Here is a 24,522-nt window from a genome sequence, read left to right as displayed (position 1 = left end):
GTGGCCCGGAGAAGTTATCACGGAGCAGAATTCAACCCCCTTCCTCTACACGTGTGTACCCCAAAGAAGCGCTGGACAGTGGGTGTTCTCAGGCCAAGAGCAGTCCTTGTTCTGGGCTGCACCTGCTCTGTGGTTCAAAGTTTCTCTGACTCTGCTCCTTCGGAAGCATTTCAGAGCTGACGCTATCCCTGGACTGCCAAAGCAAAGAGGACAAGAGGCCTCTCACACTGAAGGCATGGGCTTGTTTCCCCTGAAGAAAGTGTAAGTCGCCCCTCCCAGGCCTGAGGCGTGTAAGAAGACACCATTTGCTCTGCGCAAGGAAAATGCAAGTAGGTGTACTCCATTTGGGCTGCCTGGTGAAACAACCTGCGCTCACCAGCACCCTGAGTACCTTTCCTGCACTTTGATTCCTAGCTGGGTGAACTCGGCCTTCGGAGGCTAGATGGGACCAAACGTGTTCAGCTTGTAGGGAAAGCCTTTGACCAATGGCCAATATGCTTGTGCTTGTGCGAGGGTTAGGCAGGCACTTGCCAACACAGGGTCTTTACCTTACCATAAGCTGTCCCTTTGGGCTGAAGCAGGCGGCGTGTGTGGATCACAGCCTGGGAAGCAGGGCCTCAGGGGAGTCTGCCAACAGACTGCCCTCCAGTAGAGCCAGCTGAGAAAAGGTGGCAAGGCTGATGGAACCCGCTTACAGCGAAATGTTTCTCTTCAGCAGAGGAGGTTTTGCTGCCACACGTCAGCAGCTCCTCTCCCTCAGAGTGCTGTTCCTAGGTAGACTAGGAAAAGCCACCACGTTCCCCAGCTTAGAAGAGGCTCTTTTCCTAGTTGGTTTCATCCGTGAGAGAGCCAGAAGGGCTGATCTCAACCAGTCAGGCTGCACAGCCTGAGTCCTTGGGGCAGGGCAGTCCTGAGCCAATGTGCCACCTAAGGAATGCAAGCCAAGTTTCCTTGCCACAGGAAAGCACACCGAGGCCTGGTGTTTTCTCTATGAAATTGACGTGGGCTTGAAGGGTGAGGCCTTTACTACATTGTGGAAAAGCTCGGGGTTACGGCTCTCTTTCTCCCTCTCTCGGTCCCATAACCTGGGCTCAGCCTTGAGGGAATGCTGAGTGGCAGAGACTGCCTCTCTGCCGGACTCAGAAGGCTTCTTCCCTTTAGGGCAATGCCGTTTGTGTCTTACTTCGTGGAGGAGGAATGAGGGCGCCCAGAGATATTCTGACTTGAAATACCTAACGACAGAGGATCTGGAGGAGCCGGTTTCTCGGTGGAAGGAGCCCAAAAGCCTGCATTGCTAAGGTCTCTTTGAGAGCTGCCAGACACTCTGCCGTCCTAGGCCTAAGAATTGGACATTGTGACGGCATGGCAACACTTGGAATCCTAGGACCCAGTGGAAGCGCACCTCGCAAACTGGATGGAAGAAGTTCCAAGCACAGTGTTCTTTCATGTCCCAAAGAGAACGCTAGTGTCTGAGGCTGCTGGCCTTGTTGCTAGAGAGAACTGGCATCCCCGTGGGCCTGTTGGCTACTTTCCTCTTTCCGACCCTCTCAGGAAACTCCTCCAGAAAGCCTTTAGGACCCGCTTAGAGAGAACAGCTGCGACGTGGATGCACAGAACATTAACCTAGCTCCCAGCCCAGGGTCCCAAACATCCATCTTTCTCTGGAGGGTACGTACCCCACCCAGGGATTCAAGCACGGAGTTTGCCTTGTACAACTTACACAGGAAATTGGGAGGAGATGTAGGGCCACTCTACTTGCGATCACACTACGTGGCCCGGAGAAGTTATCACGCAGCAGAATTCAACCCCCTTCCTCTACACGTGTGTACCCCAAAGAAGCGCTGGACAGTGGGTGTTCTCAGGCCAAGAGCAGTCCTTGTTCTGGGCTGCACCTGCTCTGTGGTTCAAAGTTTCTCTGACTCTGCTCCTTCGGAAGCATTTCAGAGCTGACGCTATCCCTGGGCTGCCAAAGCAAAGAGGACAAGAGGCCTCTCACACTGAAGGCATGGGCTTGTTTCCCCTGAAGAAAGTGTAAGTCGCCCCTCCCAGGCCTGAGGCGTGTAAGAAGACACCATTTGCTCTGCGCAAGGAAAATGCAAGTAGGTGTACTCGATATGGTGAAACAACCTGCGCTCACCAGCACCCTGAGTACCTTTCCTGCACTTTGATTCCTAGCTGGGTGAACTCGGCCTTCGGAGGCTAGATGGGACCAAACGTGTTCAGCTTGTAGGGAAAGCCTTTGACCAATGGCCAATATGCTTGTGCTTGTGCGAGGGTTAGGCAGGCACTTGCCAACACAGGGTCTTTACCTTACCATAAGCTGTCCCTTTGGGCTGAAGCAGGCGGCGTGTGTGGATCACAGCCTGGGAAGCAGGGCCTCAGGGGAGTCTGCCAACAGACTGCCCTCCAGTAGAGCCAGCTGAGAAAAGGTGGCAAGGCTGATGGAACCCGCTTACAACGAAATGTTTCTCTTCAGCAGAGGAGGTTTTGCTGCCACACGTCAGCAGCTCCTCTCCCTCAGAGTGCTGTTCCTAGGTAGACTAGGAAAAGCCACCACGTTCCCCAGCTTAGAAGAGGCTCTTTTCCTAGTTGGTTTCATCCGTGAGAGAGCCAGAAGGGCTGATCTCAACCAGTCGGGCTGCACAGCCTGAGTCCTTGGGGCAGGGCAGTCCTGAGCCAATGTGCCACCTAAGGAATGCAAGCCAAGTTTCCTTGCCACAGGAAAGCACACCGAGGCCTGGTGTTTTCTCTATGAAATTGACGTGGGCTTGAAGGGTGAGGCCTTTACTACATTGTGTACGGAGGTACTCGATTTGGGCTGCCTGGTGAAACAACCTGCGCTCACCAGCACCCTGAGTACCTTTCCTGCACTTTGATTCCTAGCTAGGTGAACTCGGCCTTCGGAGGCTAGATGGGACCAAACGTGTTCAGCTTGTACGGAAAGCCTTTGACCAATGGCCAATATGCTTGTGCTTGTGCGAGGGTTAGGCAGGCACTTGCCAACACAGGGTCTTTACCTTACCATAAGCTGTCCCTTTGGGCTGAAGCAGGCGGCGTGTGTGGATCACAGCCTGGGAAGCAGGGCCTCAGGGGAGTCTGCCAACAGACTGCCCTCCAGTAGAGCCAGCTGAGAAAAGGTGGCAAGGCTGATGGAACCCGCTTACAACGAAATGTTTCTCTTCAGCAGAGGAGATTTTGCTACCACATGTCAGCAGCTCCTCTCCGTCAGAGTGCTGTTCCTGTGTAGACTAGGAAAAGCCACCACGTTCCCCAGCTTAGAAGAGGCTCTTCTCCTAGTTGGTTTCATCCGTGAGAGAGCCAGAAGGGCTGATCTCCACCAGTCGGGCTACACAGCCTGAGTCCTTGGGGTGGGGCAGTCCTGAGCCAATGTGCCACCTAAGGAATGCAAGCCAAGTTTCCTTGCCACAGGAAAGCACACCGAGGCCTGGTGTTTGCTCTATGAAATTGACGTGGGCTTGAAGGGTGAGGCCTTTACTACATTGTGTACGGAGGTACTCGATTTGGGCTGCCTGGTGAAACAACCTGCGCTCACCAGCACCCTGAGTACCTTTCCTGAACTTTGATTCCTAGCTAGGTCAACTCGGCCTTCGGAGGCTAGATGGGACCAAACGTGTTCAGCTTGTGGGGAAAGCCTTTGACCAATGGCCAATATGCTTGTGCTTGTGCGAGGGTTAGGCAGGCACTTGACAACACAGGGTTTTTACCTTACCATAAGCTGTCCCTTTGGGCTGAAGCAGGCGGCGTGTGTGGATCACAGCCTGGGAAGCAGGGCCTCAGGGGAGTCTGCCAACAGACTGCCCTCCAGTAGAGCCAGCTGAGAAAAGGTGGCAAGGCTGATGGAACCTGCTTACAACGAAATGTTTCTCTTCAGCAGAGGAGATTTTGCTACCACACGTCAGCAGCTCCTCTCCGTCAGAGTGCTGTTCCTGTGTAGACTAGGAAAAGCCACCACGTTCCCCAGCTTAGAAGAGGCTCTTTTCCTAGTTGGTTTCATCCGTGAGAGAGCCAGAAGGGCTGATCTCAACCAGTCGGGCTGCACAGCCTGAGTCCTTGGGGCAGGGCAGTCCTGAGCCAATGTGCCACCTAAGGAATGCAAGCCAAGTTTCCTTGCCACAGGAAAGCACACCGAGGCCTGGTGTTTTCTCTATGAAATTGACGTGGGCTTGAAGGGTGAGGCCTTTACTACATTGTGGAAAAGCTCGGGGTTACGGCTCTCTTTCTCCCTCTCTCGGTCCCATAACCTGGGCTCAGCCTTGAGGGAATGCTGAGTGGCAGAGACTGCCTCTCTGCCGGACTCAGAAGGCTTCTTCCCTTTAGGGCAATGCCGTTTGTGTCTTACTTCGTGGAGGAGGAATGAGGGCGCCCAGAGATATTCTGACATGAAATACCTAACGACAGAGGATCTGGAGGAGCCGGTTTCTCGGTGGAAGGAGCCCAAAAGCCTGCATTGCTAAGGTCTCTTTGAGAGCTGCCAGACACTCTGCCGTCCTAGGCCTAAGAATTGGACATTGTGACGGCATGGCAACACTTGGAATCCTAGGACCCAGTGGAAGCGCACCTCGCAAACTGGATGGAAGAAGCTTCCAAGCACAGTGTTCTTTCATGTCCCAAAGAGAACGCTAGTGTCTGAGGCTGGTAGCCTTGTTGCTAGAGAGAACTGGCATCCCCGTGGGCCTGTTGGCTACTTTCCTCTTTCCGACCCTCTCAGGAAACTCCTCCAGAAAGCCTTTAGGACCCGCTTAGAGAGAACAGCTGCCAAGTGGATGCACAGAACATTAACCTAGCTCCCAGCCCAGGGTCCCAAACATCCATCTTTCTCTGGAGGGTACGTACCCCACCCAGGGATTCAAGCACGGAGTTTGCCTTGTACAACTTACACAGGAAATTGGGAGGAGATGTAGGGCCACTCTACTTGCGATCACACTACGTGGCCCGGAGAAGTTATCACGCAGCAGAATTCAACCCCCTTCCTCTACACGTGTGTACCCCAAAGAAGCGCTGGACAGTGGGTGTTCTCAGGCCAAGAGCAGTCCTTGTTCTGGGCTGCACCTGCTCTGTGGTTCAAAGTTTCTCTGACTCTGCTCCTTCGGAAGCATTTCAGAGCTGACGCTATCCCTGGGCTGCCAAAGCAAAGAGGACAAGAGGCCTCTCACACTGAAGGCATGGGCTTGTTTCCCCTGAAGAAAGTGTAAGTCGCCCCTCCCAGGCCTGAGGCGTGTAAGAAGACACCATTTGCTCTGCGCAAGGAAAATGCAAGTAGGTGTACTCGATTTGGGCTGCCTGGTGAAACAACCTGCGCTCACCAGCACCCTGAGTACCTTTCCTGAACTTTGGTTCCTAGCTAGGTCAACTCGGCCTTCGGAGGCTAGATGGGACCAAACGTGTTCAGCTTGTGGGGAAAGCCTTTGACCAATGGCCAATATGCTTGTGCTTGTGCGAGGGTTAGGCAGGCACTTGACAACACAGGGTTTTTACCTTACCATAAGCTGTCCCTTTGGGCTGAAGCAGGCGGCGTGTGTGGATCACAGCCTGGGAAGCAGGGCCTCAGGGGAGTCTGCCAACAGACTGCCCTCCAGTAGAGCCAGCTGAGAAAAGGTGGCAAGGCTGATGGAACCCGCTTACAACGAAATGTTTCTCTTCAGCAGAGGAGGTTTTGCTGCCACACGTCAGCAGCTCCTCTCCCTCAGAGTGCTGTTCCTAGGTAGACTAGGAAAAGCCACCACGTTTCCCAGCTTAGAAGAGGCTCTTCTCCTAGTTGGTTTCATCCGTGAGAGAGCCAGAAGGGCTGATCTCCACCAGTCGGGCTACACAGCCTGAGTCCTTGGGGTGGGGCAGTCCTGAGCCAATGTGCCACCTAAGGAATGCAAGCCAAGTTTCCTTGCCACAGGAAAGCACACCGAGGCCTGGTGTTTGCTCTATGAAATTGACGTGGGCTTGAAGGGTGAGGCCTTTACTACATTGTGTACGGAGGTACTCGATTTGGGCTGCCTGGTGAAACAACCTGCGCTCACCAGCACCCTGAGTACCTTTCCTGCACTTTGATTCCTAGCTAGGTCAACTCGGCCTTCGGAGGCTAGATGGGACCAAACGTGTTCAGCTTGTGGGGAAAGCCTTTGACCAATGGCCAATATGCTTGTGCTTGTGCGAGGGTTAGGCAGGCACTTGACAACACAGGGTTTTTACCTTACCATAAGCTGTCCCTTTGGGCTGAAGCAGGCGGCGTGTGTGGATCACAGCCTGGGAAGCAGGGCCTCAGGGGAGTCTGCCAACAGACTGCCCTCCAGTATAGCCAGCTGAGAAAAGGTGGCAAGGCTGATGGAACCTGCTTACAACGAAATGTTTCTCTTCAGCAGAGGAGATTTTGCTACCACACGTCAGCAGCTCCTCTCCGTCAGAGTGCTGTTCCTGTGTAGACTAGGAAAAGCCACCACGTTCCCCAGCTTAGAAGAGGCTCTTTTCCTAGTTGGTTTCATCCGTGAGAGAGCCAGAAGGGCTGATCTCCACCAGTCGGGCTGCACAGCCTGAGTCCTTGGGGCAGGGCAGTCCTGAGCCAATGTGCCACCTAAGGAATGCAAGCCAAGTTTCCTTGCCACAGGAAAGCACACCGAGGCCTGGTGTTTTCTCTATGAAATTGACGTGGGCTTGAAGGGTGAGGCCTTTACTACATTGTGGAAAAGCTCGGGGTTACGGCTCTCTTTCTCCCTCTCTCGGTCCCATAACCTGGGCTCAACCTTGAGGGAATGCTGAGTGGCAGAGACTGCCTCTCTGCCGGACTCAGAAGGCTTCTTCCCTTTAGGGCAATGCCGTTTGTGTCTTACTTCGTGGAGGAGGAATGAGGGCGCCCAGAGATATTCTGACTTGAAATACCTAACGACAGAGGATCTGGAGGAGCCGGTTTCTCGGTGGAAGGAGCCTAAAAGCCTGCATTGCTAAGGTCTCTTTGAGAGCTGCCAGACACTCTGCCGTCCTAGGCCTAAGAATTGGACATTGTGACGGCATGGCAACACTTGGTATCCTAGGACCCAGTGGAAGCGCACCTCGCAAACTGGATGGAAGAAGCTTCCAAGCACAGTGTTCTTTCATGTCCCAAAGAGAACGCTAGTGTCTGAGGCTGCTGGCCTAGTTGCTAGAGAGAACTGGCATCCCCGTGGGCCTGTTGGCTACTTTCCTCTTTCCGACCCTCTCAGGAAACTCCTCCAGAAAGCCTTTAGGACCCGCTTAGAGAGAACAGCTGCGACGTGGATGCACAGAACATTAACCTAGCTCCCAGCCCAGGGTCCCAAACATCCATCTTTCTCTGGAGGGTACGTACCCCACCCAGGGATTCAAGCACGGAGTTTGCCTTGTACAACTTACACAGGAAATTGGGAGGAGATGTAGGGCCACTCTACTTGCGATCACACTACGTGGCCCGGAGAAGTTATCACGCAGCAGAATTCAACCCCCTTCCTCTACATGTGTGTACCCCAAAGAAGCGCTGGACAGTGGGTGTTCTCAGGCCAAGAGCAGTCCTTGTTCTGGGCTGCACCTGCTCTGTGGTTCAAAGTTTCTCTGACTCTGCTCCTTCGGAAGCATTTCAGAGCTGACGCTATCCCTGGGCTGCCAAAGCAAAGAGGACAAGAGGCCTCTCACACTGAAGGCATGGGCTTGTTTCCCCTGAAGAAAGTGTAAGTCGCCCCTCCCAGGCCTGAGGCGTGTAAGAAGACACCATTTGCTCTGCACAAGGAAAATGCAAGTAGGTGTACTCGATTTGGGCTGCCTGGTGAAACAACCTGCGCTCACCAGCACCCTGAGTACCTTTCCTGCACTTTGATTCCTAGCTGGGTGAACTCGGCCTTCGGAGGCTAGATGGGACCAAACGTGTTCAGCTTGTAGGGAAAGCCTTTGACCAATGGCCAATATGCTTGTGCTTGTGCGAGGGTTAGGCAGGCACTTGCCAACACAGGGTCTTTACCTTACCATAAGCTGTCCCTTTGGGCTGAAGCAGGCGGCGTGTGTGGATCACAGCCTGGGAAGCAGGGCCTCAGGGGAGTCTGCCAACAGACTGCCCTCCAGTAGAGCCAGCTGAGAAAAGGTGGCAAGGCTGATGGAACCCGCTTACAACGAAATGTTTCTCTTCAGCAGAGGAGGTTTTGCTGCCACACGTCAGCAGCTCCTCTCCCTCAGAGTGCTGTTCCTAGGTAGACTAGGAAAAGCCACCACGTTCCCCAGCTTAGAAGAGGCTCTTTTCCTAGTTGGTTTCATCCGTGAGAGAGCCAGAAGGGCTGATCTCAACCAGTCGGGCTACACAGCCTGAGTCCTTGGGGCAGGGCAGTCCTGAGCCAATGTGCCACCTAAGGAATGCAAGCCAAGTTTCCTTGCCACAGGAAAGCACACCGAGGCCTGGTGTTTTCTCTATGAAATTGACGTGGGCTTGAAGGGTGAGGCCTTTACTACATTGTGTACGGAGGTACTCGATTTGGGCTGCCTGGTGAAACAACCTGCGCTCACCAGCACCCTGAGTACCTTTCCTGCACTTTGATTCCTAGCTAGGTGAACTCGGCCTTCGGAGGCTAGATGGGACCAAACGTGTTCAGCTTGTACGGAAAGCCTTTGACCAATGGCCAATATGCTTGTGCTTGTGCGAGGGTTAGGCAGGCACTTGCCAACACAGGGTCTTTACCTTACCATAAGCTGTCCCTTTGGGCTGAAGCAGGCGGCGTGTGTGGATCACAGCCTGGGAAGCAGGGCCTCAGGGGAGTCTGCCAACAGACTGCCCTCCAGTAGAGCCAGCTGAGAAAAGGTGGCAAGGCTGATGGAACCCGCTTACAACGAAATGTTTCTCTTCAGCAGAGGAGATTTTGCTACCACATGTCAGCAGCTCCTCTCCGTCAGAGTGCTGTTCCTGTGTAGACTAGGAAAAGCCACCACGTTCCCCAGCTTAGAAGAGGCTCTTCTCCTAGTTGGTTTCATCCGTGAGAGAGCCAGAAGGGCTGATCTCCACCAGTCGGGCTACACAGCCTGAGTCCTTGGGGTGGGGCAGTCCTGAGCCAATGTGCCACCTAAGGAATGCAAGCCAAGTTTCCTTGCCACAGGAAAGCACACCGAGGCCTGGTGTTTGCTCTATGAAATTGACGTGGGCTTGAAGGGTGAGGCCTTTACTACATTGTGTACGGAGGTACTCGATTTGGGCTGCCTGGTGAAACAACCTGCGCTCACCAGCACCCTGAGTACCTTTCCTGAACTTTGATTCCTAGCTAGGTCAACTCGGCCTTCGGAGGCTAGATGGGACCAAACGTGTTCAGCTTGTGGGGAAAGCCTTTGACCAATGGCCAATATGCTTGTGCTTGTGCGAGGGTTAGGCAGGCACTTGACAACACAGGGTTTTTACCTTACCATAAGCTGTCCCTTTGGGCTGAAGCAGGCGGCGTGTGTGGATCACAGCCTGGGAAGCAGGGCCTCAGGGGAGTCTGCCAACAGACTGCCCTCCAGTAGAGCCAGCTGAGAAAAGGTGGCAAGGCTGATGGAACCTGCTTACAACGAAATGTTTCTCTTCAGCAGAGGAGATTTTGCTACCACACGTCAGCAGCTCCTCTCCGTCAGAGTGCTGTTCCTGTGTAGACTAGGAAAAGCCACCACGTTCCCCAGCTTAGAAGAGGCTCTTTTCCTAGTTGGTTTCATCCGTGAGAGAGCCAGAAGGGCTGATCTCAACCAGTCGGGCTGCACAGCCTGAGTCCTTGGGGCAGGGCAGTCCTGAGCCAATGTGCCACCTAAGGAATGCAAGCCAAGTTTCCTTGCCACAGGAAAGCACACCGAGGCCTGGTGTTTTCTCTATGAAATTGACGTGGGCTTGAAGGGTGAGGCCTTTACTACATTGTGGAAAAGCTCGGGGTTACGGCTCTCTTTCTCCCTCTCTCGGTCCCATAACCTGGGCTCAGCCTTGAGGGAATGCTGAGTGGCAGAGACTGCCTCTCTGCCGGACTCAGAAGGCTTCTTCCCTTTAGGGCAATGCCGTTTGTGTCTTACTTCGTGGAGGAGGAATGAGGGCGCCCAGAGATATTCTGACATGAAATACCTAACGACAGAGGATCTGGAGGAGCCGGTTTCTCGGTGGAAGGAGCCCAAAAGCCTGCATTGCTAAGGTCTCTTTGAGAGCTGCCAGACACTCTGCCGTCCTAGGCCTAAGAATTGGACATTGTGACGGCATGGCAACACTTGGAATCCTAGGACCCAGTGGAAGCGCACCTCGCAAACTGGATGGAAGAAGCTTCCAAGCACAGTGTTCTTTCATGTCCCAAAGAGAACGCTAGTGTCTGAGGCTGGTAGCCTTGTTGCTAGAGAGAACTGGCATCCCCGTGGGCCTGTTGGCTACTTTCCTCTTTCCGACCCTCTCAGGAAACTCCTCCAGAAAGCCTTTAGGACCCGCTTAGAGAGAACAGCTGCGAAGTGGATGCACAGAACATTAACCTAGCTCCCAGCCCAGGGTCCCAAACATCCATCTTTCTCTGGAGGGTACGTACCCCACCCAGGGATTCAAGCACGGAGTTTGCCTTGTACAACTTACACAGGAAATTGGGAGGAGATGTAGGGCCACTCTACTTGCGATCACACTACGTGGCCCGGAGAAGTTATCACGCAGCAGAATTCAACCCCCTTCCTCTACACGTGTGTACCCCAAAGAAGCGCTGGACAGTGGGTGTTCTCAGGCCAAGAGCAGTCCTTGTTCTGGGCTGCACCTGCTCTGTGGTTCAAAGTTTCTCTGACTCTGCTCCTTCGGAAGCATTTCAGAGCTGACGCTATCCCTGGGCTGCCAAAGCAAAGAGGACAAGAGGCCTCTCACACTGAAGGCATGGGCTTGTTTCCCCTGAAGAAAGTGTAAGTCGCCCCTCCCAGGCCTGAGGCGTGTAAGAAGACACCATTTGCTCTGCGCAAGGAAAATGCAAGTAGGTGTACTCGATTTGGGCTGCCTGGTGAAACAACCTGCGCTCACCAGCACCCTGAGTACCTTTCCTGAACTTTGGTTCCTAGCTAGGTCAACTCGGCCTTCGGAGGCTAGATGGGACCAAACGTGTTCAGCTTGTGGGGAAAGCCTTTGACCAATGGCCAATATGCTTGTGCTTGTGCGAGGGTTAGGCAGGCACTTGACAACACAGGGTTTTTACCTTACCATAAGCTGTCCCTTTGGGCTGAAGCAGGCGGCGTGTGTGGATCACAGCCTGGGAAGCAGGGCCTCAGGGGAGTCTGCCAACAGACTGCCCTCCAGTAGAGCCAGCTGAGAAAAGGTGGCAAGGCTGATGGAACCCGCTTACAACGAAATGTTTCTCTTCAGCAGAGGAGGTTTTGCTGCCACACGTCAGCAGCTCCTCTCCCTCAGAGTGCTGTTCCTAGGTAGACTAGGAAAAGCCACCACGTTTCCCAGCTTAGAAGAGGCTCTTCTCCTAGTTGGTTTCATCCGTGAGAGAGCCAGAAGGGCTGATCTCCACCAGTCGGGCTACACAGCCTGAGTCCTTGGGGTGGGGCAGTCCTGAGCCAATGTGCCACCTAAGGAATGCAAGCCAAGTTTCCTTGCCACAGGAAAGCACACCGAGGCCTGGTGTTTGCTCTATGAAATTGACGTGGGCTTGAAGGGTGAGGCCTTTACTACATTGTGTACGGAGGTACTCGATTTGGGCTGCCTGGTGAAACAACCTGCGCTCACCAGCACCCTGAGTACCTTTCCTGAACTTTGATTCCTAGCTAGGTCAACTCGGCCTTCGGAGGCTAGATGGGACCAAACGTGTTCAGCTTGTGGGGAAAGCCTTTGACCAATGGCCAATATGCTTGTGCTTGTGCGAGGGTTAGGCAGGCACTTGACAACACAGGGTTTTTACCTTACCATAAGCTGTCCCTTTGGGCTGAAGCAGGCGGTGTGTGTGGATCACAGCCTGGGAAGCAGGGCCTCAGGGGAGTCTGCCAACAGACTGCCCTCCAGTATAGCCAGCTGAGAAAAGGTGGCAAGGCTGATGGAACCTGCTTACAACGAAATGTTTCTCTTCAGCAGAGGAGATTTTGCTACCACACGTCAGCAGCTCCTCTCCGTCAGAGTGCTGTTCCTGTGTAGACTAGGAAAAGCCACCACGTTCCCCAGCTTAGAAGAGGCTCTTTTCCTAGTTGGTTTCATCCGTGAGAGAGCCAGAAGGGCTGATCTCCACCAGTCGGGCTGCACAGCCTGAGTCCTTGGGGCAGGGCAGTCCTGAGCCAATGTGCCACCTAAGGAATGCAAGCCAAGTTTCCTTGCCACAGGAAAGCACACCGAGGCCTGGTGTTTTCTCTATGAAATTGACGTGGGCTTGAAGGGTGAGGCCTTTACTACATTGTGGAAAAGCTCGGGGTTACGGCTCTCTTTCTCCCTCTCTCGGTCCCATAACCTGGGCTCAACCTTGAGGGAATGCTGAGTGGCAGAGACTGCCTCTCTGCCGGACTCAGAAGGCTTCTTCCCTTTAGGGCAATGCCGTTTGTGTCTTACTTCGTGGAGGAGGAATGAGGGCGCCCAGAGATATTCTGACTTGAAATACCTAACGACAGAGGATCTGGAGGAGCCGGTTTCTCGGTGGAAGGAGCCTAAAAGCCTGCATTGCTAAGGTCTCTTTGAGAGCTGCCAGACACTCTGCCGTCCTAGGCCTAAGAATTGGACATTGTGACGGCATGGCAACACTTGGTATCCTAGGACCCAGTGGAAGCGCACCTCGCAAACTGGATGGAAGAAGCTTCCAAGCACAGTGTTCTTTCATGTCCCAAAGAGAACGCTAGTGTCTGAGGCTGCTGGCCTAGTTGCTAGAGAGAACTGGCATCCCCGTGGGCCTGTTGGCTACTTTCCTCTTTCCGACCCTCTCAGGAAACTCCTCCAGAAAGCCTTTAGGACCCGCTTAGAGAGAACAGCTGCGACGTGGATGCACAGAACATTAACCTAGCTCCCAGCCCAGGGTCCCAAACATCCATCTTTCTCTGGAGGGTACGTACCCCACCCAGGGATTCAAGCACGGAGTTTGCCTTGTACAACTTACACAGGAAATTGGGAGGAGATGTAGGGCCACTCTACTTGCGATCACACTACGTGGCCCGGAGAAGTTATCACGCAGCAGAATTCAACCCCCTTCCTCTACATGTGTGTACCCCAAAGAAGCGCTGGACAGTGGGTGTTCTCAGGCCAAGAGCAGTCCTTGTTCTGGGCTGCACCTGCTCTGTGGTTCAAAGTTTCTCTGACTCTGCTCCTTCGGAAGCATTTCAGAGCTGACGCTATCCCTGGGCTGCCAAAGCAAAGAGGACAAGAGGCCTCTCACACTGAAGGCATGGGCTTGTTTCCCCTGAAGAAAGTGTAAGTCGCCCCTCCCAGGCCTGAGGCGTGTAAGAAGACACCATTTGCTCTGCGCAAGGAAAATGCAAGTAGGTGTACTCGATTTGGGCTGCCTGGTGAAACAACCTGCGCTCACCAGCACCCTGAGTACCTTTCCTGCACTTTGATTCCTAGCTGGGTGAACTCGGCCTTCGGAGGCTAGATGGGACCAAACGTGTTCAGCTTGTAGGGAAAGCCTTTGACCAATGGCCAATATGCTTGTGCTTGTGCGAGGGTTAGGCAGGCACTTGCCAACACAGGGTCTTTACCTTACCATAAGCTGTCCCTTTGGGCTGAAGCAGGCGGCGTGTGTGGATCACAGCCTGGGAAGCAGGGCCTCAGGGGAGTCTGCCAACAGACTGCCCTCCAGTAGAGCCAGCTGAGAAAAGGTGGCAAGGCTGATGGAACCCGCTTACAACGAAATGTTTCTCTTCAGCAGAGGAGGTTTTGCTGCCACACGTCAGCAGCTCCTCTCCCTCAGAGTGCTGTTCCTAGGTAGACTAGGAAAAGCCACCACGTTCCCCAGCTTAGAAGAGGCTCTTTTCCTAGTTGGTTTCATCCGTGAGAGAGCCAGAAGGGCTGATCTCAACCAGTCGGGCTACACAGCCTGAGTCCTTGGGGCAGGGCAGTCCTGAGCCAATGTGCCACCTAAGGAATGCAAGCCAAGTTTCCTTGCCACAGGAAAGCACACCGAGGCCTGGTGTTTTCTCTATGAAATTGACGTGGGCTTGAAGGGTGAGGCCTTTACTACATTGTGTACGGAGGTACTCGATTTGGGCTGCCTGGTGAAACAACCTGCGCTCACCAGCACCCTGAGTACCTTTCCTGCACTTTGATTCCTAGCTAGGTGAACTCGGCCTTCGGAGGCTAGATGGGACCAAACGTGTTCAGCTTGTACGGAAAGCCTTTGACCAATGGCCAATATGCTTGTGCTTGTGCGAGGGTTAGGCAGGCACTTGCCAACACAGGGTCTTTACCTTACCATAAGCTGTCCCTTTGGGCTGAAGCAGGCGGCGTGTGTGGATCACAGCCTGGGAAGCAGGGCCTCAGGGGAGTCTGCCAACAGACTGCCCTCCAGTATAGCCAGCTGAGAAAAGGTGGCAAGGCTGATGGAACCCGCTTACAACGAAATGTTTCTCTTCAGCAGAGGAGATTTTGCTACCACATGTCAGCAGCTCCTCTCCGTCAGAGTGCTGTTCCTGTGTAGACTAGGAAAAGCCACCACGTTCCCCAGCTTAGAAGAGGCTCTTCTCCTAGTTGGTTTCATCCGTGAGAGAGCCAGAAGGGCTGATCTCCACCAGTCGGGCTACACAGCCTGAGTCCTTGGGGTGGGGCAGTCCTGAGCCAATGTGCCACCTAAGGAATGCAAGCCAAGTTTCCTTGCCACAGGAAAGCACACCGAGGCCTGGTGTTTGCTCTATGAAATTGACGTGGGCTTGAAGGGTGAGGCCTTTACTACATTGTGTACGGAGGTACTCGATTTGGGCTGCCTGGTGAAACAACCTGCGCTCACCAGCACCCTGAGTACCTTTCCTGAACTTTGATTCCTAGCTAGGTCAACTCGGCCTTCGGAGGCTAGATGGGACCAAACGTGTTCAGCTTGTGGGGAAAGCCTTTGACCAATGGCCAATATGCTTGTGCTTGTGCGAGGGTTAGGCAGGCACTTGACAACACAGGGTTTTTACCTTACCATAAGCTGTCCCTTTGGGCTGAAGCAGGCGGCGTGTGTGGATCACAGCCTGGGAAGCAGGGCCTCAGGGGAGTCTGCCAACAGACTGCCCTCCAGTAGAGCCAGCTGAGAAAAGGTGGCAAGGCTGATGGAACCTGCTTACAACGAAATGTTTCTCTTCAGCAGAGGAGATTTTGCTACCACACGTCAGCAGCTCCTCTCCGTCAGAGTGCTGTTCCTGTGTAGACTAGGAAAAGCCACCACGTTCCCCAGCTTAGAAGAGGCTCTTTTCCTAGTTGGTTTCATCCGTGAGAGAGCCAGAAGGGCTGATCTCCACCAGTCGGGCTGCACAGCCTGAGTCCTTGGGGCAGGGCAGTCCTGAGCCAATGTGCCACCTAAGGAATGCAAGCCAAGTTTCCTTGCCACAGGAAAGCACACCGAGGCCTGGTGTTTTCTCTATGAAATTGACGTGGGCTTGAAGGGTGAGGCCTTTACTACATTGTGGAAAAGCTCGGGGTTACGGCTCTCTTTCTCCCTCTCTCGGTCCCATAACCTGGGCTCAGCCTTGAGGGAATGCTGAGTGGCAGAGACTGCCTCTCTGCCGGACTCAGAAGGCTTCTTCCCTTTAGGGCAATGCCGTTTGTGTCTTACTTCGTGGAGGAGGAATGAGGGCGCCCAGAGATATTCTGACATGAAATACCTAACGACAGAGGATCTGGAGGAGCCGGTTTCTCGGTGGAAGGAGCCCAAAAGCCTGCATTGCTAAGGTCTCTTTGAGAGCTGCCAGACACTCTGCCGTCCTAGGCCTAAGAATTGGACATTGTGACGGCATGGCAACACTTGGAATCCTAGGACCCAGTGGAAGCGCACCTCGCAAACTGGATGGAAGAAGCTTCCAAGCACAGTGTTCTTTCATGTCCCAAAGAGAACGCTAGTGTCTGAGGCTGGTAGCCTTGTTGCTAGAGAGAACTGGCATCCCCGTGGGCCTGTTGGCTACTTTCCTCTTTCCGACCCTCTCAGGAAACTCCTCCAGAAAGCCTTTAGGACCCGCTTAGAGAGAACAGCTGCGAAGTGGATGCACAGAACATTAACCTAGCTCCCAGCCCAGGGTCCCAAACATCCATCTTTCTCTGGAGGGTACGTACCCCACCCAGGGATTCAAGCACGGAGTTTGCCTTGTACAACTTACACAGGAAATTGGGAGGAGATGTAGGGCCACTCTACTTGCGATCACACTACGTGGCCCGGAGAAGTTATCACGCAGCAGAATTCAACCCCCTTCCTCTACACGTGTGTACCCCAAAGAAGCGCTGGACAGTGGGTGTTCTCAGGCCAAGAGCAGTCCTTGTTCTGGGCTGCACCTGCTCTGTGGTTCAAAGTTTCTCTGACTCTGCTCCTTCGGAAGCATTTCAGAGCTGACGCTATCCCTGGGCTGCCAAAGCAAAGAGGACAAGAGGCCTCTCACACTGAAGGCATGGGCTTGTTTCCCCTGAAGAAAGTGTAAGTCGCCCCTCCCAGGCCTGAGGCGTGTAAGAAGACACCATTTGCTCTGCGCAAGGAAAATGCAAGTAGGTGTACTCGATTTGGGCTGCCTGGTGAAACAACCTGCGCTCACCAGCACCCTGAGTACCTTTCCTGAACTTTGGTTCCTAGCTAGGTCAACTCGGCCTTCGGAGGCTAGATGGGACCAAACGTGTTCAGCTTGTGGGGAAAGCCTTTGACCAATGGCCAATATGCTTGTGCTTGTGCGAGGGTTAGGCAGGCACTTGACAACACAGGGTTTTTACCTTACCATAAGCTGTCCCTTTGGGCTGAAGCAGGCGGCGTGTGTGGATCACAGCCTGGGAAGCAGGGCCTCAGGGGAGTCTGCCAACAGACTGCCCTCCAGTAGAGCCAGCTGAGAAAAGGTGGCAAGGCTGATGGAACCCGCTTACAACGAAATGTTTCTCTTCAGCAGAGGAGGTTTTGCTGCCACACGTCAGCAGCTCCTCTCCCTCAGAGTGCTGTTCCTAGGTAGACTAGGAAAAGCCACCACGTTTCCCAGCTTAGAAGAGGCTCTTCTCCTAGTTGGTTTCATCCGTGAGAGAGCCAGAAGGGCTGATCTCCACCAGTCGGGCTACACAGCCTGAGTCCTTGGGGTGGGGCAGTCCTGAGCCAATGTGCCACCTAAGGAATGCAAGCCAAGTTTCCTTGCCACAGGAAAGCACACCGAGGCCTGGTGTTTGCTCTATGAAATTGACGTGGGCTTGAAGGGTGAGGCCTTTACTACATTGTGTACGGAGGTACTCGATTTGGGCTGCCTGGTGAAACAACCTGCGCTCACCAGCACCCTGAGTACCTTTCCTGCACTTTGATTCCTAGCTAGGTCAACTCGGCCTTCGGAGGCTAGATGGGACCAAACGTGTTCAGCTTGTGGGGAAAGCCTTTGACCAATGGCCAATATGCTTGTGCTTGTGCGAGGGTTAGGCAGGCACTTGACAACACAGGGTTTTTACCTTACCATAAGCTGTCCCTTTGGGCTGAAGCAGGCGGCGTGTGTGGATCACAGCCTGGGAAGCAGGGCCTCAGGGGAGTCTGCCAACAGACTGCCCTCCAGTATAGCCAGCTGAGAAAAGGTGGCAAGGCTGATGGAACCTGCTTACAACGAAATGTTTCTCTTCAGCAGAGGAGATTTTGCTACCACACGTCAGCAGCTCCTCTCCGTCAGAGTGCTGTTCCTGTGTAGACTAGGAAAAGCCACCACGTTCCCCAGCTTAGAAGAGGCTCTTTTCCTAGTTGGTTTCATCCGTGAGAGAGCCAGAAGGGCTGATCTCCACCAGTCGGGCTGCACAGCCTGAGTCCTTGGGGCAGGGCAGTCCTGAGCCAATGTGCCACCTAAGGAATGCAAGCCAAGTTTCCTTGCCACAGGAAAGCACACCGAGGCCTGGTGTTTTCTCTATGAAATTGACGTGGGCTTGAAGGGTGAGGCCTTTACTACATTGTGGAAAAGCTCGGGGTTACGGCTCTCTTTCTCCCTCTCTCGGTCCCATAACCTGGGCTCAACCTTGAGGGAATGCTGAGTGGCAGAGACTGCCTCTCTGCCGGACTCAGAAGGCTTCTTCCCTTTAGGGCAATGCCGTTTGTGTCTTACTTCGTGGAGGAGGAATGAGGGCGCCCAGAGATATTCTGACTTGAAATACCTAACGACAGAGGATCTGGAGGAGCCGGTTTCTCGGTGGAAGGAGCCTAAAAGCCTGCATTGCTAAGGTCTCTTTGAGAGCTGCCAGACACTCTGCCGTCCTAGGCCTAAGAATTGGACATTGTGACGGCATGGCAACACTTGGTATCCTAGGACCCAGTGGAAGCGCACCTCGCAAACTGGATGGAAGAAGCTTCCAAGCACAGTGTTCTTTCATGTCCCAAAGAGAACGCTAGTGTCTGAGGCTGCTGGCCTAGTTGCTAGAGAGAACTGGCATCCCCGTGGGCCTGTTGGCTACTTTCCTCTTTCCGACCCTCTCAGGAAACTCCTCCAGAAAGCCTTTAGGACCCGCTTAGAGAGAACAGCTGCGACGTGGATGCACAGAACATTAACCTAGCTCCCAGCCCAGGGTCCCAAACATCCATCTTTCTCTGGAGGGTACGTACCCCACCCAGGGATTCAAGCACGGAGTTTGCCTTGTACAACTTACACAGGAAATTGGGAGGAGATGTAGGGCCACTCTACTTGCGATCACACTACGTGGCCCGGAGAAGTTATCACGCAGCAGAATTCAACCCCCTTCCTCTACATGTGTGTACCCCAAAGAAGCGCTGGACAGTGGGTGTTCTCAGGCCAAGAGCAGTCCTTGTTCTGGGCTGCACCTGCTCTGTGGTTCAAAGTTTCTCTGACTCTGCTCCTTCGGAAGCATTTCAGAGCTGACGCTATCCCTGGGCTGCCAAAGCAAAGAGGACAAGAGGCCTCTCACACTGAAGGCATGGGCTTGTTTCCCCTGAAGAAAGTGTAAGTCGCCCCTCCCAGGCCTGAGGCGTGTAAGAAGACACCATTTGCTCTGCGCAAGGAAAATGCAAGTAGGTGTACTCGATTTGGGCTGCCTGGTGAAACAACCTGCGCTCACCAGCACCCTGAGTACCTTTCCTGCACTTTGATTCCTAGCTGGGTGAACTCGGCCTTCGGAGGCTAGATGGGACCAAACGTGTTCAGCTTGTAGGGAAAGCCTTTGACCAATGGCCAATATGCTTGTGCTTGTGCGAGGGTTAGGCAGGCACTTGCCAACACAGGGTCTTTACCTTACCATAAGCTGTCCCTTTGGGCTGAAGCAGGCGGCGTGTGTGGATCACAGCCTGGGAAGCAGGGCCTCAGGGGAGTCTGCCAACAGACTGCCCTCCAGTAGAGCCAGCTGAGAAAAGGTGGCAAGGCTGATGGAACCCGCTTACAACGAAATGTTTCTCTTCAGCAGAGGAGGTTTTGCTGCCACACGTCAGCAGCTCCTCTCCCTCAGAGTGCTGTTCCTAGGTAGACTAGGAAAAGCCACCACGTTCCCCAGCTTAGAAGAGGCTCTTTTCCTAGTTGGTTTCATCCGTGAGAGAGCCAGAAGGGCTGATCTCAACCAGTCGGGCTGCACAGCCTGAGTCCTTGGGGCAGGGCAGTCCTGAGCCAATGTGCCACCTAAGGAATGCAAGCCAAGTTTCCTTGCCACAGGAAAGCACACCGAGGCCTGGTGTTTTCTCTATGAAATTGACGTGGGCTTGAAGGGTGAGGCCTTTACTACATTGTGTACGGAGGTACTCGATTTGGGCTGCCTGGTGAAACAACCTGCGCTCACCAGCACCCTGAGTACCTTTCCTGCACTTTGATTCCTAGCTAGGTGAACTCGGCCTTCGGAGGCTAGATGGGACCAAACGTGTTCAGCTTGTACGGAAAGCCTTTGACCAATGGCCAATATGCTTGTGCTTGTGCGAGGGTTAGGCAGGCACTTGCCAACACAGGGTCTTTACCTTACCATAAGCTGTCCCTTTGGGCTGAAGCAGGCGGCGTGTGTGGATCACAGCCTGGGAAGCAGGGCCTCAGGGGAGTCTGCCAACAGACTGCCCTCCAGTAGAGCCAGCTGAGAAAAGGTGGCAAGGCTGATGGAACCCGCTTACAACGAAATGTTTCTCTTCAGCAGAGGAGATTTTGCTACCACATGTCAGCAGCTCCTCTCCGTCAGAGTGCTGTTCCTGTGTAGACTAGGAAAAGCCACCACGTTCCCCAGCTTAGAAGAGGCTCTTCTCCTAGTTGGTTTCATCCGTGAGAGAGCCAGAAGGGCTGATCTCCACCAGTCGGGCTACACAGCCTGAGTCCTTGGGGTGGGGCAGTCCTGAGCCAATGTGCCACCTAAGGAATGCAAGCCAAGTTTCCTTGCCACAGGAAAGCACACCGAGGCCTGGTGTTTGCTCTATGAAATTGACGTGGGCTTGAAGGGTGAGGCCTTTACTACATTGTGTACGGAGGTACTCGATTTGGGCTGCCTGGTGAAAGAACCTGCGCTCACCAGCACCCTGAGTACCTTTCCTGAACTTTGATTCCTAGCTAGGTCAACTCGGCCTTCGGAGGCTAGATGGGACCAAACGTGTTCAGCTTGTGGGGAAAGCCTTTGACCAATGGCCAATATGCTTGTGCTTGTGCGAGGGTTAGGCAGGCACTTGACAACACAGGGTTTTTACCTTACCATAAGCTGTCCCTTTGGGCTGAAGCAGGCGGCGTGTGTGGATCACAGCCTGGGAAGCAGGGCCTCAGGGGAGTCTGCCAACAGACTGCCCTCCAGTAGAGCCAGCTGAGAAAAGGTGGCAAGGCTGATGGAACCTGCTTACAACGAAATGTTTCTCTTCAGCAGAGGAGATTTTGCTACCACACGTCAGCAGCTCCTCTCCGTCAGAGTGCTGTTCCTGTGTAGACTAGGAAAAGCCACCACGTTCCCCAGCTTAGAAGAGGCTCTTTTCCTAGTTGGTTTCATCCGTGAGAGAGCCAGAAGGGCTGATCTCCACCAGTCGGGCTGCACAGCCTGAGTCCTTGGGGCAGGGCAGTCCTGAGCCAATGTGCCACCTAAGGAATGCAAGCCAAGTTTCCTTGCCACAGGAAAGCACACCGAGGCCTGGTGTTTTCTCTATGAAATTGACGTGGGCTTGAAGGGTGAGGCCTTTACTACATTGTGGAAAAGCTCGGGGTTACGGCTCTCTTTCTCCCTCTCTCGGTCCCATAACCTGGGCTCAGCCTTGAGGGAATGCTGAGTGGCAGAGACTGCTCTCTGCCGGACTCAGAAGGCTCTTCCCTTTAGGGCAATGCCGTTGTGTCTTACTTCGTGGAGGAGGAATGAGGGCGCCCAGAGATATTCTGACATGAAATACCTAAACGACAGAGGATCTGGAGGAGCCGGTTTCTCGGTGGAAGGAGCCCAAAAGCCTGCATTGCTAAGGTCTCTTTGAGAGCTGCCAGACACTCTGCGTCCTAGGCCTAAGAAATTGGACAGTGTGACGGCATGGCAACACTTGGAATCCTAGGACCCAGTGGAAGCGCACCTCGCAAACTGGATGGAAGAAGCTTCCAAGCACAGTGTTCTTTCATGTCCCAAAGAGAACCGCTAGTGTCTGAGGCTGGTAGCCTTGTTGCTAGAGAGAACTGGCATCCCCGTGGCCTGTTGGCTACTTTCCTCTTTCCGACCCTCCTCAGGAAACTCCTCCAGAAAGCCTTAGGACCCGCTTAGAGAGAACAGCTGCGAAGTGGATGCACAGAACATTAACCTAGCTCCCAGCCCAGGGTCCCAAACATCCATCTTTCTCTGGAGGGTACGTACCCCACCCAGGGATTCAAGCACGGAGTTTGCCTTGTACAACTTACACAGGAAATTGGGAGGAGATGTAGGGCCACTCTACTTGCGATCACACTACGTGGCCCGGAGAAGTTATCACGCAGCAGAATTCAACCCCCTTCCTCTACACGTGTGTACCCCAAAGAAGCGCTGGACAGTGGGTGTTCTCAGGCCAAGAGCAGTCCTTGTTCTGGGCTGCACCTGCTCTGTGGTTCAAAGTTTCTCTGACTCTGCTCCTTCGGAAGCATTTCAGAGCTGACGCTATCCCTGGGCTGCCAAAGCAAAGAGGACAAGAGGCCTCTCACACTGAAGGCATGGGCTTGTTTCCCCTGAAGAAAGTGTAAGTCGCCCCTCCCAGGCCTGAGGCGTGTAAGAAGACACCATTTGCTCTGCGCAAGGAAAATGCAAGTAGGTGTACTCGATTTGGGCTGCCTGGTGAAACAACCTCGGCTCACCAGCACCCTGAGTACCTTTCCTGCACTTTGATTCCTAGCTAGGTGAACTCGGCCTTCGGAGGCTAGATGGGACCAAACGTGTTCAGCTTGTAGGGAAAGCCTTTGACCAATGGCCAATATGCTTGTGCTTGTGCGAGGGTTAGGCAGGCACTTGCCAACACAGGGTCTTTACCTTACCATAAGCTGTCCCTTTGGGCTGAAGCAGGCGGCGTGTGTGGATCACAGCCTGGGAAGCAGGGCCTCAGGGAGTCTGCCAACAGACTGCCCTCCAGTAGAGCCAGCTGAGAAAAGGTGGCAAGGCTGATGGAACCCGCTTACAACGAAATGTTTCTCTTCAAGCAGAGGAGGTTTTGCTGCCACACGTCAGCAGCTCCTCTCCCTCAGAGTGCTGTTCCTAGGTAGACTAGGAAAAGCCACCACGTTCCGCAGCTTAGAAGAGGGCTCTTCTCCTAGTTGGTTTCATCCGTGAGAGAGCCAGAAGGGCTGATCTCCACCAGTCGGGCTACACAGCCTGAGTCCTTGGGGTGGGGCAGTCCTGAGCCAATGTGCCACCTAAGGAATGCAAGCCAAGTTTCCTTGCCACAGGAAAGCACACCGAGCCTGGTGTTTGCTCTATGAAATTGACGTGGGCTTGAAGGGTGAGGCCTTTACTACATTGTGTACGGAGGTACTCGATTTGGGCTGCCTGGTGAAACAACCTGCGCTCACCAGCACCCTGAGTACCTTTCCCTGCACTTTGATTCCTAGCTAGGTCAACTCGGCCTTCGGAGGCTAGATGGGACCAAACGTGTTCAGCTTGTGGGGAAAGCCTTTGACCAATGGCCAATATGCTTGTGCTTGTGCGAGGGTTAGGCAGGCACTTGACAACACAGGGTTTTTACCTTACCATAAGCTGTCCCTTTGGGCTGAAGCAGGCGGCGTGTGTGGATCACAGCCTGGGAAGCAGGGCCTCAGGGGAGTCTGCCAACAGACTGCCCTCCAGTATAGCCAGCTGAGAAAAGGTGGCAAGGGCTGATGGAACCTGCTTACAACGAAATGTTTCTCTTCAGCAGAGGAGATTTTGCTACCACACGTCAGCAGCTCCTCTCCGTCAGAGTGCTGTTCCTGTGTAGACTAGGAAAAGCCACCACGTTCCCCAGCTTAGAAGAGGCTCTTTTCCTAGTTGGTTTCATCCGTGAGAGAGCCAGAAGGGCTGATCTCAACCAGTCGGGCTGCACAGCCTGAGTCCTTGGGGCAGGGCAGTCCTGAGCCAATGTGCCACCTAAGGAATGCAAGCCAAGTTTCCTTGCCACAGGAAAGCACACCGAGGCCTGGTGTTTTCTCTATGAAATTGACGTGGGCTTGAAGGGTGAGGCCTTTACTACATTGTGGAAAAGCTCGGGGTTACGGCTCTCTTTCTCCCTCTCTCGGTCCCATAACCTGGGCTCAGCCTTGAGGGAATGCTGAGTGGCAGAGACTGCCTCTCTGCCGGACTCAGAAGGCTTCTTCCCTTTAGGGCAATGCCGTTTGTGTCTTACTTCGTGGAGGAGGAATGAGGGCGCCCAGAGATATTCTGACATGAAATACCTAACGACAGAGGATCTGGAGGAGCCGGTTTCTCGGTGGAAGGAGCCAAAAGCCTGCATTGCTAAGGTCTCTTTGAGAGCTGCCAGACACTCTGCCGTCCTAGGCCTAAGAATTGGACATTGTGACGGCATGGCAACCTTGGAATCCTAGGACCCAGTGAAGCGCACCTCGCAAACTGGATGGAAGAAGCTTCCACGCACAGTGTTCTTTCATGTCCCAAAGAGAACGCTAGTGTCTGAGGCTGGTAGCCTTGTTGCTAGAGAGAACTGGCATCCCGTGGGCCTGTTGGCTACTTTCCTCTTTCCGACCCTCTCAGGAAACTCCTCAGAAAGCCTTTAGGACCCGCTTAGAGAGAACAGCTGCGAAGTGGATGCACAGAACATTAACCTAGCTCCCAGCCCAGGGTCCCAAACATCCATCTTTCTCTGGAGGGTACGTACCCCACCCAGGGATTCAAGCACGGAGTTTGCCTTGTACAACTTACACAGGAAATTGGGAGGAGATGTAGGGCCACTCTACTTGCGATCACACTACGTGGCCCGGAGAAGTTATCACGCAGCAGAATTCAACCCCCTTCCTCTACACGTGTGTACCCCAAAGAAGCGCTGGACAGTGGGTGTTCTCAGGCCAAGAGCA

Source organism: Eubalaena glacialis, chromosome 18 (assembly GCF_028564815.1).
Source record: "Eubalaena glacialis isolate mEubGla1 chromosome 18, mEubGla1.1.hap2.+ XY, whole genome shotgun sequence".
NCBI lineage: Eukaryota > Metazoa > Chordata > Mammalia > Artiodactyla > Balaenidae > Eubalaena > Eubalaena glacialis.
This window is presented reverse-complemented; position numbering follows the sequence as displayed.